This window comes from Macrotis lagotis, chromosome 1 (assembly GCF_037893015.1).
Source record: "Macrotis lagotis isolate mMagLag1 chromosome 1, bilby.v1.9.chrom.fasta, whole genome shotgun sequence".
NCBI classification, from domain to species: domain Eukaryota; kingdom Metazoa; phylum Chordata; class Mammalia; order Peramelemorphia; family Peramelidae; genus Macrotis; species Macrotis lagotis.
Window position 1 is genome coordinate 729557815 of NC_133658.1, and position 12756 is coordinate 729570570.

A 12756-nucleotide genomic window follows, 5' to 3' on the forward strand; every position below is an offset into this window, starting at 1 on the left:
CAGCTAAACATGTATTGACAGTGAATATTTGTTGATTGACAACAATTGATGCATAAATACATGGTAAGAAGTTTGAGGAAGCCACAATGGAGACAGGTTCTTTCCAAGACAGACTGCTTTGTACCTATAAGGCAAGATCAGGTCTCTAGAGTCCTTGTTTTGACAAGCTTCTGGGAAGAGTCAGGACTAGTAGACAGAGTTTTTCCCAAAACATCAATACTGAGGGAGAACCACTTGTTCTCCTTAGAGGAGCAGGCTTCCTTTCCCCTCAACCCTACCGTCTGTCACCCCCAAGGTCCTTCAGTTCTCATATACTATCTACCTACCAAGACAGATCCTTATAAAGTTCTGATTTGTTAAGGGACTTGGGTCATTCAGACAAGACTCTTGGCATCTCAAAGGATGGCATCATTGGCAAAGTAATGCATGTTGGCAGTTACAGTTACTCCTTCTCTAAATCTCCCTTAATTCTGGCTCCAAGTTTCTGAAGAGCTGCCATGTGAATAAGGAATTAGATTTATTGTTTGGCCACAGAGGGCAGAATCCAAAGTCATAAATAAAAGTTGTAAAGAGTTCAGTTTAGGCTGGACATTAGGAAATCCTTCCTAACAAGGAGAGCTGTCCAAGAATAATTGGGTTGCCTCAAAAAGTAGTGGGTTGCACTTCCTTGGGGGTCTTCTTTGTAGAGACTGGATAACCATTTCTTGATTATATTATAGTAAGGATTCCTTTCTTATATGGATCAGACAAGAGGACCTCCAAGGTCCTTGCCGACCCTCTATTGTTCTATGTGATTCTCTTCCAAAAATGAATGCAGTTGGAGTCCTACCCAGTCCCTAGACTGTTCAATTTCCAGATGACCCCTGGAACCAGAGTATGCTGGTAAACATATGATGATCAATTATTTGGGGAGAAAAGCATACATATAACATGTTTAATTTGTATTATGAACATTTTCTTTATTACTTTCTTAAGTCTAGACAATCAATAAAGCAATCAATCAAACCCTAATGTTTTCCAATTTCCAAGATGAAAACACTCACACTGAAAATTTAATAATCAACTCTCTGAAGCTTTGAGCTGTCTTCAGCACACTCCTACCTGGAACCCTGTTGTGTTCTAATGAAACTTAGCTTTTCCCTCAAGACACTACACCTCTTGATACTCATTCTTAGGTTAGTGATTCTTCTCTCACACCCCCTGACATGACAAGTAAGGAGGAGGTAGGTTCTGTGGCATCTCCTTCCTTTCTAATGATACTTTTACATTCTTTGTCTGCCATCACTAAATAACTTCTTTCTCCTCTTTCTAAGCTCACTCCATTCTGTATAGATCTGTGACTCTGTTACTTGAGGACCTCCAGATCATTTTTTCCCTCTCCCTATAAATTCAGTACTTGATTTTGACTCTATCTCAAATTCTGCTGCTTTTGAATACTCTGGTCTCTTAGGTCCTTATCCTCCCTCCCAGTTCCTATAATCTCAGTTTCCTAATCTATCTTATGAACAGTAGGGTAATATAAGAATACTACCCCCTTCCCAATAACATTCACCTGAATTTATCACAGGTGCTGGCATTTCCAGTTATAGCTCTGCAGGCAGGTAGTAAAGAGAATAGAATGCCTGCCCTGAAGTCAGAAATCTGAGTTCAAATCTGGTCTCAGACATTTACTAACTATATGACCATGGGCAGGTCCCTCAACCTCTATCTGCCTCAATTTCCTCATCTGAAAATGAGAATCATAATAACAACTACCTTTCACATTTGTTGTGAAGATCAGATAAGATAATAATGTAAAATGCTACAGTGTATAGCATATGGTAAGTATTAGATAAATATTAGCTATTATTATTTGTGGACTAAAGAAACTGGTATTTCATGTCTTTATACTGCTACTGATGTTCAATTCAGGAAAACCTGAATAAAACATTTGTGTCTATGATTAATTGCAAAGATGTGTGATCAACAGACACTCCCCCCTTTTTAACAACTAAGGAAAAGCTCATCATTCCTCCTAACAGATCTAAAAACACTACCTCTGCCTGTGCTATCTGGAAACATAGACAAGTTCTGAATATCTGCATGGTGATTATCCCTTCTGCAAATCGTATATACCTCCTGGGAGTTTTCTCCTGCCCAGATGATTCAAATCCATCAACCCATTGCTGTATCATAGGAATCTGATGTAGGGAATCAGCTCAGAGCTCCAACAGAGCTTTAGACAATTATCAGTATTTCTCCATCAGTTGGTTCATCTTCCTCTTCAGTGGTGCAAAGAACTGGCATTCATCTTAATATCCTGTGCATTTGGACACAATAGAGAGAAAGAGAAGCTGAGCCATCAGCAGAGTGGTGCTCGGGAAATGATTTCCTTTGTGACTGATTATAATATTACTCCCCAGTGAGTGGCTGCTTTCATTGATGACTTACATAACTCACTGGCTGAAATCTGCCCTTTGACCTCCATAGTGCGTCCAGGATCCATCAGCTGATGCTATTGACATGTTGCTTCCTGATGAAGGTAGGAGAAGAGAGAAAAAATGAAACCCTTAAGAATGATCAGAAATACAATAAGTGGTTTCCTGTATAACAGGGGAAAAGATGATGGGGTGGGATGAGGAGAAACAACTAAGTAATGATAGTTGTGTGATTTTTGCTCATACTATCAATCATGGAAATGGTTTGGCAAATGTGATAAAGCATGGTTCAGGGCATTTCCCTCAAACAGAAGCCCCCCAGCTACTTCCAGTACTGATTGGGGAACTTTCCAATGTCACCACCCAGGTGACCAGTTTCTTCTCCAAAGACTATGCCTATGGTATCACAGACTTTCCCCATACTCCTCTCTTCATCTCCATCCCCTTCCCTACAACCTCCACAATAATGCATGCTCTGGAACAGTTGAGAGGCAGAGGTATCTTAGTGCTTGGGGTGTGTGGAGACTTCAAGTATAAAATATACATCTAGCAAGACAATCCCAATTACAGCCTCATTACTCATTCTAATTTGCCACAAACTCATCCACAGAGCTTACTAAATGATAAGGTGGTATGAGCACATCTTCTGAATCAACAGCTAAATGTAAAAATATCTTCAACATATTTTATTTCAGAAGAAATGTCCACTTTAAATTACATCATTCATAAATACTGCATATTCAGATATGATGACTGCATTGTATAAAAGTGCATGAGTTAGATAACAGAAGAGAGAGAGATATTCAACTATATCACCTCTGACTTTGCCTCTGACATTGACTATGTGGAGACTGACAAGTCATCTAATGGCTCTCTACTATCCCAGTTTCCTCATCTGTAAAATGAAAATGATAATACCTGTAGTCTATATTTCATATAAATATTTTGAGTAAATAAGATTATGGATAAAATAGCAATAACAACAGTGGTAACAGCAGTAGTAGTAATGGTAGCAGTAGTAGAAGTAGTAATGGTAGCAGCAGTGGTAGTAATGGTAGCAGAAGAGGTAGCAATGGTAGCAGTAGTAGAAATAGTAATGGTAGCAGTAGTAGTAGTAGTAATGGTAGCATCAATGGTACTAATGGTAGCAGTAGTAGAAATATTAATGGTAGCAGTGGTAGGTAATGGTAGCAGCAGTGATAGTAATGTAGCAATAGTAGTAGAAATAGTAATGGTAGAAGTAGTAGTAGATAGTTATGGTAGCAGTAGTATTAGGAATGGTAGCAGTAATAGTAGTAGAAATAGTATTGGAAGCAGTAGTAGTAGTAATGGTAGCAAATAGTAACGATAATGGAAGAGTAGTAGTAGTAGTAGTAATAATAATGATAGCAGTAGTTGTAGTAGTAATGGTAGCAGTAGCAGCAACAGTAGTTGTAGTAAGCATTTATATAAAGTTTGCAAAACTCTTTATAAATATTATCTCATTGCATCCTCACAACAACTTAGGGAGGTAGGTTCTATTATTATCCCCATTTACAAAAAAGGAAACTGAGGCAGACAGCGATTAAGTGACTTATCCAAGTACACACAGCTAGTATGTGTCTGGGGCTGGATATGAACTCATATCTTCTTAACTCTAGGTCAAGCAACTCTATTCACTGAATCACTCAACTGCCATTTTATTATATGTAAAGTGCTTTGCAAAATTTAAAGTGTTATATTCATATCTTTTATTATTAAAGATGCCACCTGAGGTTCCAGCCTGGTGCTTGAGCATAGATAAATAATGTCAGTCAATTCCCCTTAGTTATAAATCTCTGAATGGCCTCTGGATTCCTCAATGATCCCAGCATAGCACTTCACACATAATAGGGATTCAATAAGTATTTAGAATGAAGGTAGGTCAGGTTTTTACAGTTATCTACAATTCTTGCAAGTTCTCCCAGTTCCTTATTCCATTTACAATTACACCCCAAGCTCATCCTGAACAAGTTTTCCTGGCTCTCCTGGTCACTGAGACACTGACAGAATCAAATCCTTTCTCTTTAGGATCTCTGGATTGCTTACTCCTCAGTTCCAAGTGAAAACTTTCTTGTTTTAGTCAATGAATTCCAGGTCAGAGATTTCTTCCCTTTACTCCACTGAGCATTTCCCTGCAATTGTCTCTCTCCTTCCAGGACATTATTCAGAGCTGCTGATACTTTCACTGCAGGCTTTTTATATTTGTTCTCTAGAACATTCATCTCCTGCTCTAAAGCATCCTCTTGCATTCTGAAACATTGTTTCTCTAATAGCCCCCAATTCCTTTTCCTCTGTGGTCCATACTGCCACAGAGTACCACATTATAGCTCCCTTTCAGATCTTCTTTTTGGCAAAAGTTGTCTCCTCTGAGCAAACATTAAGCATAAATATTAGCTATTATAGCTGAAGTCTTTAATGAACTTTTTGGTGACTCCTATGTGAACTGGGAAGGCCTCAGACACTTATTAGCATTGTTACCCTGGGCAAGTCACTTAACTGCTGTCTTCCTCAGTTTCTTCATCTGTAAAATAAGAATAATAATAGTGCCTACTACCCAGAGCTTTTGTGAGGATGAAATGAATTATGTATAAAGCACTTTGTAGATCTTAAAGCACTAAATAAATGCTAGCTATTGTTATTGTTATTATAATTATTAACTGAGAGTAGGAGGATAACTACACAGCAAATGATTTCATAGGAATATGTGGATGGATATCCTAAACCCCAACTTTGAACAGGACATTTCCAAATCACCTGAGACTGAATGTGAAGTTATAAAATGGACAAAATACTCCATTTAGGAGTCCTGACTCAGTGAAACCCCTGATCAGAGAGATAGTCTAATTTCTACCATGCTGAAATGGCAACCTGAGATACACCTCTGAGGAAGTAGAAAACTGAGGATTCAACCTAGATATTTAATTGAATACCTAGGAAACTGGGAAGCCACCAACTCCTGTGCTAGATAGTGTTATTCTAAACTTATGGATGTCACATTTCCTTTAAACTTCTTCCATTCCTCATAGAGCGCAGGCCCCTCACTGATGAGGGCATATCACCCCGGGTGGTCCTGTGCCAGTGTCTCCCAGGCTGTGCAATCAATTCTAAAGTTCTTCAATGATCCCTTCAGGGTGTCCTGGTATCACTTCTTCTGACCCCCTTGTGAGTGCTTGCCCTGTGTGAGTTCCCCATAAAATAGTTTTTTTTTGGCAAGCATATGTTTGGCATTCTAACAATGTATCCAGTTCATTATAATCATACTCTGCAGTAATGCTGGAATGCTTGGCAGCTTAGCTGGAGAAAGGACCTCAGTGTCTGGTATCTTCTGCCAGGTGATCTTCAGAATCCTCCTAAGACAATTTAAATGGAAGGGAATCAGTTTTCTGACACTGTGCTAGTAGACTGTCCAGGATTCACAGGCATATACAATGAGGTCAGCACAATGGCTATGTAGGCCTTCAGTCTGGTAGTCAGTCTGATACCTCTTCTCTCCCACACTTTCTTTCAAAGCCTCCCAAATACTGAGCTAGCTCTGGCAATGTGTGTGTCAACCTTATTGTCAATGTGAACCATCTTGGAAAGGACACAGCCAAGGTAAGTGACCTTGTCCACAGTATTCAAAACTTCTCCATTTGTTGTAATCAATGGTTCCACGTGTGGATAGTGTGGTGCTGGCTGATGGAGCACCTGGGTTTTCTTGGTGTTAATTGTTAAATCAAAATCAGCAAAAGCAGCAGAGAATCGATCCATATCTTGTTGCATCTCAGCTTCAGAAGAACATGCACCAATACTCCCTCCACTTTGGTCTTGGCTTGTAACCTTTTCAAGGTGAAGAATTTACTATCAGTGTGCGTAGCTGGCCTTGATGCTGTGTTCATTCTAAGTGAAGGCATTTGACAACATGGTGAAAACATCATACTGAAAAATATGGGAGCAAGGACAAATCCTTGTTTCACTCCATTGGTGATCAGGAAATATTGAGAGTATCATCTACTATCCAGAATCTGGGCGTGTGCCATCATGGAACTGACATACAATACTGATGAACTTCTCAGAGTAACCAAATTTTGACATGATTTCCTATAAACCCTCAGGACTGACAGTATCAAAGGCCTTGGTCAGATCTACAAGCATTGTATTTGTACTTCTGTTCTTGGCATTTTTTCTTGAGTTGTTAAGTAGTAAATATCATATTGACTGTTCCTCGACCCTTTTTACCATTGGTTTTTGTAAGTCAGTGGAGTTGCCCAAGGTCACACAGCTAGGTAATTATTATGAGTCTGAGGTCAATCTGAACTCAGATCCTCCTGACTCCAGAGCCAGTGCTTTATCTACTGTGCTATCCGGCTGCCTCATCTCCACCCTTTCTAAAGCCATAAGGTCTCTCAGGGAGGCATGGCAGTGGGAGCAGAAGAAGGAGGAACTGAGGGTCTTACTTTCAGCAAATGTGTGGGCCATGAGAAATTGTTGCAGGAATCTGGAGAGGAATACACTGTTTGCATTTTATCCAGTGACAAACAATAGCTATGTATGTACAAAAAATGATTCCCTAAAGGAAGGACTTCAAACAGAAAATGAAGAAGAAAAGCAATTTTACAAAACATATTGGAAGTCTAACTTCTGTCATTCATTTGAAGAATATCAAAAATGTGACATAAAGGAGGAAGAGAGGGCAGCTTGGTGGAATCAGGAGAACCTGAGTTCAAATGTGACCTCACATACTCAATCAACACTTACTAGCTATGTGATTCTGGTCAGGAAACAGTCTCTTGTGTTTCAAGGAATGATAACACAGGGACTGAAGTAGGCAAAATATGGTAGAGTGAAAATCAGAGAAGGGAAAAAAAAACATGAATGAAAGTCCTGGAAGAGTATACTAGAGGCCACCTGTTCTGAAGGAGGAAATTGATGAGGAAAAAAAGATTACAAATCTGGCAGAGGACATTGTAATTATGATGGAAACTTCAGTTGTCTGAACATTTACTAGAGTATTCTCTCTGCACCCCTCTCAAAAAAAATGGCTCACAAATTCTTCATAATTTCAGGCTTCAAAAATAATGATAGGAATTGCTGTTTCTAACATAATTCTTTTTTCTTTTTTTTTTGCAAGGCAATGGGGTTAAGTGACTTGCCCAAGGCCACACAGCTAGGTAATTATTAAGTGGGTGAGGTCGAATTTGAACTCAGGTACTCCTGCCAGGGCTGATGCTCTATCCACAGCACCACCTAGCTGCCCCCTAACATAATTCTAATATGAAGACTTCTTTCCCACTTTCTCCATGATCCTCTCCCAAGGGAAAGTGACCTATCCCTAAAACTTTTCACAGGATTTTACCTGAACTCTCTATTGCATTTACCTTTGACACCCTAGAATCATAGTCATTTTGTTTACTTCTTCTCCTCATTTGAAAATGAACTACTTGAGAGCCAAGACTATGTCATATTTTTCTATCTTCTTTCTATACCTAGCATAGTGTTTTTGCATATTAGATATTTAATGGAGAATATGAAATAGAAGCACATGGCTATTTTTCAAGACACTCCATCTCTCAGTTGAATATTTTCTCTGACCTCCCCCAATACGCTGAAAGCTCTCCCTGCCCACTTCCCTTACTTCCTTCAAGACCCAATGAAAATCATACCTATTGCAAGAAGTCTTTCTTGCTTCCCCTTTACTCTAGCGCTTTCCTTCTGTTGATTATTTTCACTTTATCCTGTATATAGTTTATTTGTAAATAGTTATTTGCCAGTAATCTCTCCTATTGGGCTATAAACTCCTTGAGAGCAAGAATTGTCATTTGTCTTTCTTTGTATTGCTAGCACTTAGCAATGACTGATTTATAGTAGGTAATTAATGAAGATTTTTAATGAACTAAAAATGACAAGTGTTTTAATGAAACAGAGACCCAGTGACTATGATCTGAGAACCAGTCTAACTAAGAATTTGAAAATAGGGGTGGCTAGGTGGCGTAGTGGATAAAGCACTGGCCTTGGAGTCAGGAGTACTTGGGTTCAAATCTGGCCTCAGACACTTAATAATTACCTAGCTGTGTGGCCTTGGGCAAGCCACTTAACCCCGTTTGCCTTGCAAAAACTCTAAAAAAAAAGAATTTGAAAATATTCTTCACCAGGTTGTCCAAGGATGATGCATTTTTTGGCTAAAGGGACTCTTAGAACATCTATAAAGTTATAGGAAGATTGTTATCATTTGGAAAGGAGGAAAACAATGATGAAATGAGAGATCTTTGATGTATTAAAGTAAATAAACTCTCTTCTAACCCCAGGCTCCTGAAAAATTACCCTGTCTTAGTATTCTTATTTACAGCAGTTGTTTTTCCCCCCAAGACCTGAATAAGACCTTGCCAGAATTACCTTCCTGTTATATTTGAAAGAACAAAAATATTACTTTACCTCTCTGAAATGGTTTAAAACAATGAAACTTACTTGATGTCAGAGAGATGAAATAGTTCATTGTAAAGAGTTCTTTCAGACTATTTCTGTGATTCTGCAGTTATCCAACAAGTTATTATTCAATCCCTATTGCATACTATACAGGCAACTAGGTGATTCAATGGAAAGAGCTCTGGACATGGAATCAGGAGGCCCTGCATTCAAATCCAACCTCAGACGCTTACTATTTGTGTGGACATGGTAATTTCACTTAATCTTTGCATATTTTCTATTTCTTCATCTGTAAAATGGGGATAACCATAGCACCTCCCAGGTTTGTTGTATCAAATGAGATATTTGTAAAACAGTTTACTCTTAAAGAGCTATGTAAATGATAGCTACTATTATGGAAAACTCTATCATGGATACTAAATACTTTCTGTCTATGATAATTCTCTTCTTTACCCCAGTCACATTGGACCTGAACAATGATAATGATGGTAAAAATAATGACAATAGCTTCTTCAACTGCTAACTATATTCATGCAAAGAGATTGGGGGAACTCATGGACTATGGAAGGAAAGAACAAAGTGGAGGAATGCTAGCCAAGGTCATATACAACAGAAACTTTTAATTTGCTTGGGATCAAGCAATTTAATTTGCTTATGGCAACTTTGAAGGTCAAGTAGAAATCCTGAAATATTGTTTAATATTTTAAACCCATTATTCTCTGCCAAAATAATTGAAGATGGTTTCCAAGCCAAAGGAGGAATCCTACCCCAAAATCTTAATAAGTACTTGATGACTATAGATGACATTAAGTTATCAAGTATTACCCCCACTGAAAAACATATTGAATGTCTTTTCCATTTCACATGATCTTTCTCCAATAATATCAAAATGTCTTTGGAATTTGATAAATGAAGAAAGTTTCATGTAAAGTTAAAAACTAAAGACTTTGAGCTTGAAACCAAAAGAAAAATTGAACTAATAGATGAAGATAATGTTTATATATTCTTTAAACTCCTCCAGGCAAAAAACATCCCACAAATTAGAGAAAGCTATTGCTATAGCTTTACTGGCATCCTAAAATAATAATAATGCTAATAGTAATCACTTATATGGAGCTTTGAGATTTGCAGAAACTTTTATATGCATTATTTCATTTGAACCCCTTCACAATCCCCTTGACAATAATATGCTATTATGATTATTCCTACTCTACAGATGGAATTGAAATGAATCGAAAATGCCCTGGCTTACACAGCTAAGAAGTATGTGAGATGCATTAAATCTCTAGTCATGGTGATTTCAGGTATAGCATTCCCATCAAGTTGCCTCAAAGGCTAGAGGAAATTATACACTAAAGGAAATTAATAGTTGTATAATATCACTCTTATCACATACTTTTGAAGCTGTGAAATCAGAACACATCAGAAAGGTATCTTATTGGAAAATATAATATTATTTTTATAAAAGGGCCCTTCATCTTACAACTCTGTAAATATGAATACTTTCTTGTCATAGACTGAATAGGGTTGAGCGATGTTCTTTGAAAATATTTACAAACAGGTCAGAAACTTAAAGAAATACTTTTGGAACAAGCAGACAATTCCCCAAGCAATGTAGTGTCAACAATAGGTATGTGCCATTGGATTTGTTTAATGATTTCATACAAATAGTTTTCTTCTGGATAGAGTCCATGTCACAGCTAAGATCTTAGAATGAAACTCAAAGACCTTCCATTAGCGACATCCACATTAATGCAGCCAACAATATGTCAAGGTAGATGTCAAAAAAAATGACTGTTAAAGTGGAGAGATTTATAATAACAATTCTGGATTAGAGTGGATTAGGCCACTAGAGATTAAAGAAAGATTATCCTTTATGATCCCAGATATATTGATCAGTGTAGATTATTTATGGCAACAATAGATACTGTATAACCATTGCAGCAGGTTATAAAAATTTAGTGCTTGTCAAACACCTAAAAAGCATGAATTAATGGCTTGAAATATATATATATATATAAATATATATATATATATATATATTATATATATATATCAGAAATCTTTCTTTTATAAAACAATAAATAATAAAATTCCACAGTAACAAACAAATCTCTATATAGCTTTGAGAATTCAACAAATCAGAGGAAATCATTGTCCACAATCACCCAATAACACCACTGATTGGTAAAAATTTAAGAACAGTGTTTTTACTAGATGTCACTGTACCGAAACACTCATAATCTCCAAGTCCTGTGGATCACAAGACCTTTTAAAATGGAGACTTTGCAGAAGAAATCAAAAATCAGGTAGGAAAGATGAGGAATTACTGTCATCCTTTCTATTACTGGTAACAAATATTCTTTCCTTGAGCCTAGAGAAGATGAACTAATATCTCAATATTTTTAATTCAGCTCCTAAAAGCACATATTTTTCTCACCTACAGCATATTGAATGCAGAATTTTGCATATGCAGGATTGTGATTTTCCTAGGATGATTTCTATCTGTATCTCATAAGAATCTGCTAATAAAAATAATAATTATTATTGACATTTAAAAATGATTTAAAGTTTACAAAACAGTTTTATGTTTGTCTACCACATGTTTGAAGTTTTTCTGAGATTCTAGTGCTCTATGATTTGCAGCAATATGTATCATTGGAAGAATCTTGGTTTCAAAATGATGAACTTTTGTGGTATTGAGAAATTTAGGAACCAATGGAAGCAGTGTATAATTTCTCATATGTAAACCAGCACAGATATTATCCATGACACTGGTAAAGACAAGCATGATTCCTATGCTTTGCTTGATTTTAATACTTAGTAGAACAAATTTTCCTCTATAGGATACAGTATTATTTAAGGCACAGATGGGAAACATCTTGTTTGAGGAGAAACATTTTAAAAATGTTATTCTACTGAGTCAAATGTTTAAAAAAAATCAGTAAATAGTTGACACAGAGAAGTCTTATAATTCCCTATGTTTCTCAGGTTTTTGCAGAACTGTGAAATTACTTGGTTTACTTACCAACATTTTAGAACTGAATGGGATCATAGAAGTCATGGAGTCCTTTAATTTACAAATGAGGAAACAGAGGCCTAGAGAGGTAAAGTTAAATCACTTTACTTAAGATCACACATTAAGAAAGCATTTTTTTTATCCAGAACCTCTAACTTCAAATTCAGTACAATTTTTACCTTACAATGAAAGCATAGTCTGGCATACTAAATTCCCTATGAAAGTCTCCAAGTTACATTATAATAAGAAGAGAAATACTACTTAATGCAACTCTGAGTTTTCATATCACGCCTTGACAGATGTGATGTTTATATTTCTGCCACAGACCAGTGACTATTATCTCAATTCCCAGTGTAGTTTTATCTTATTCCTGGAGAAAAGGGCAAAAGATATGAAGAATTCATCTCCCCACTTGAGATTGTTAGGGAAAATGAAGGGTTCCTATAGGAAATAGAAACAAGACTTCAATGAGGAGGAGCAAAAAGGCCAGGATGAAGGAAAAGAGACTTGACCCCTTAGGATGATGCAGAGTAGAAGAGTGCAAGTCAGAGGAGAAAGGGAAGGAAAGGAGGAGACCTGTAAAATTAGAGCTTAAAAACATATCTGGGACATTTCCCAAAGAGGAGAGAGCAGGATGTTTTAAGCATAAAATAATTTCTTGACCTCCTAAGAATGATATAGTAGAGTCATAGAAGATATCTGGTGAGAGAACCCACCCCAGGTGATCACATGGACTATGTGTAGACTGTGCTAAACCTGTGGTAGAGCATTCTGAGCTCACCTTGGTCTGATCAGCTACAATTGAACACAGTATAACTTGTTTCTAACATAGTGATGTTATTTTGGTCTTCTTCAATAATGGAGAACTAACCAACCAAGAACTAACCAATCTGGTAA

General features: G+C 37.1%; 1 long non-coding RNA gene across 1 annotated transcript in view; it reads right to left on the bottom strand.

Annotated features, from left to right (window-relative positions):
• Positions 1-983: 983 nt before the first annotated feature.
• The window catches only part of LOC141507937 (uncharacterized), a 36241-nt gene continuing 24468 nt past the window's right edge, over positions 984-12756 (bottom strand). Inside the window, exons 5-7 of the long non-coding RNA XR_012474306.1 lie at positions 11869-11939; positions 2431-2512; positions 984-2299 (exon numbers count right to left, since the gene is read on the bottom strand). This is a non-coding gene — a long non-coding RNA (uncharacterized LOC141507937). The remainder of the gene's footprint in view (positions 2300-2430; positions 2513-11868; positions 11940-12756) is intronic.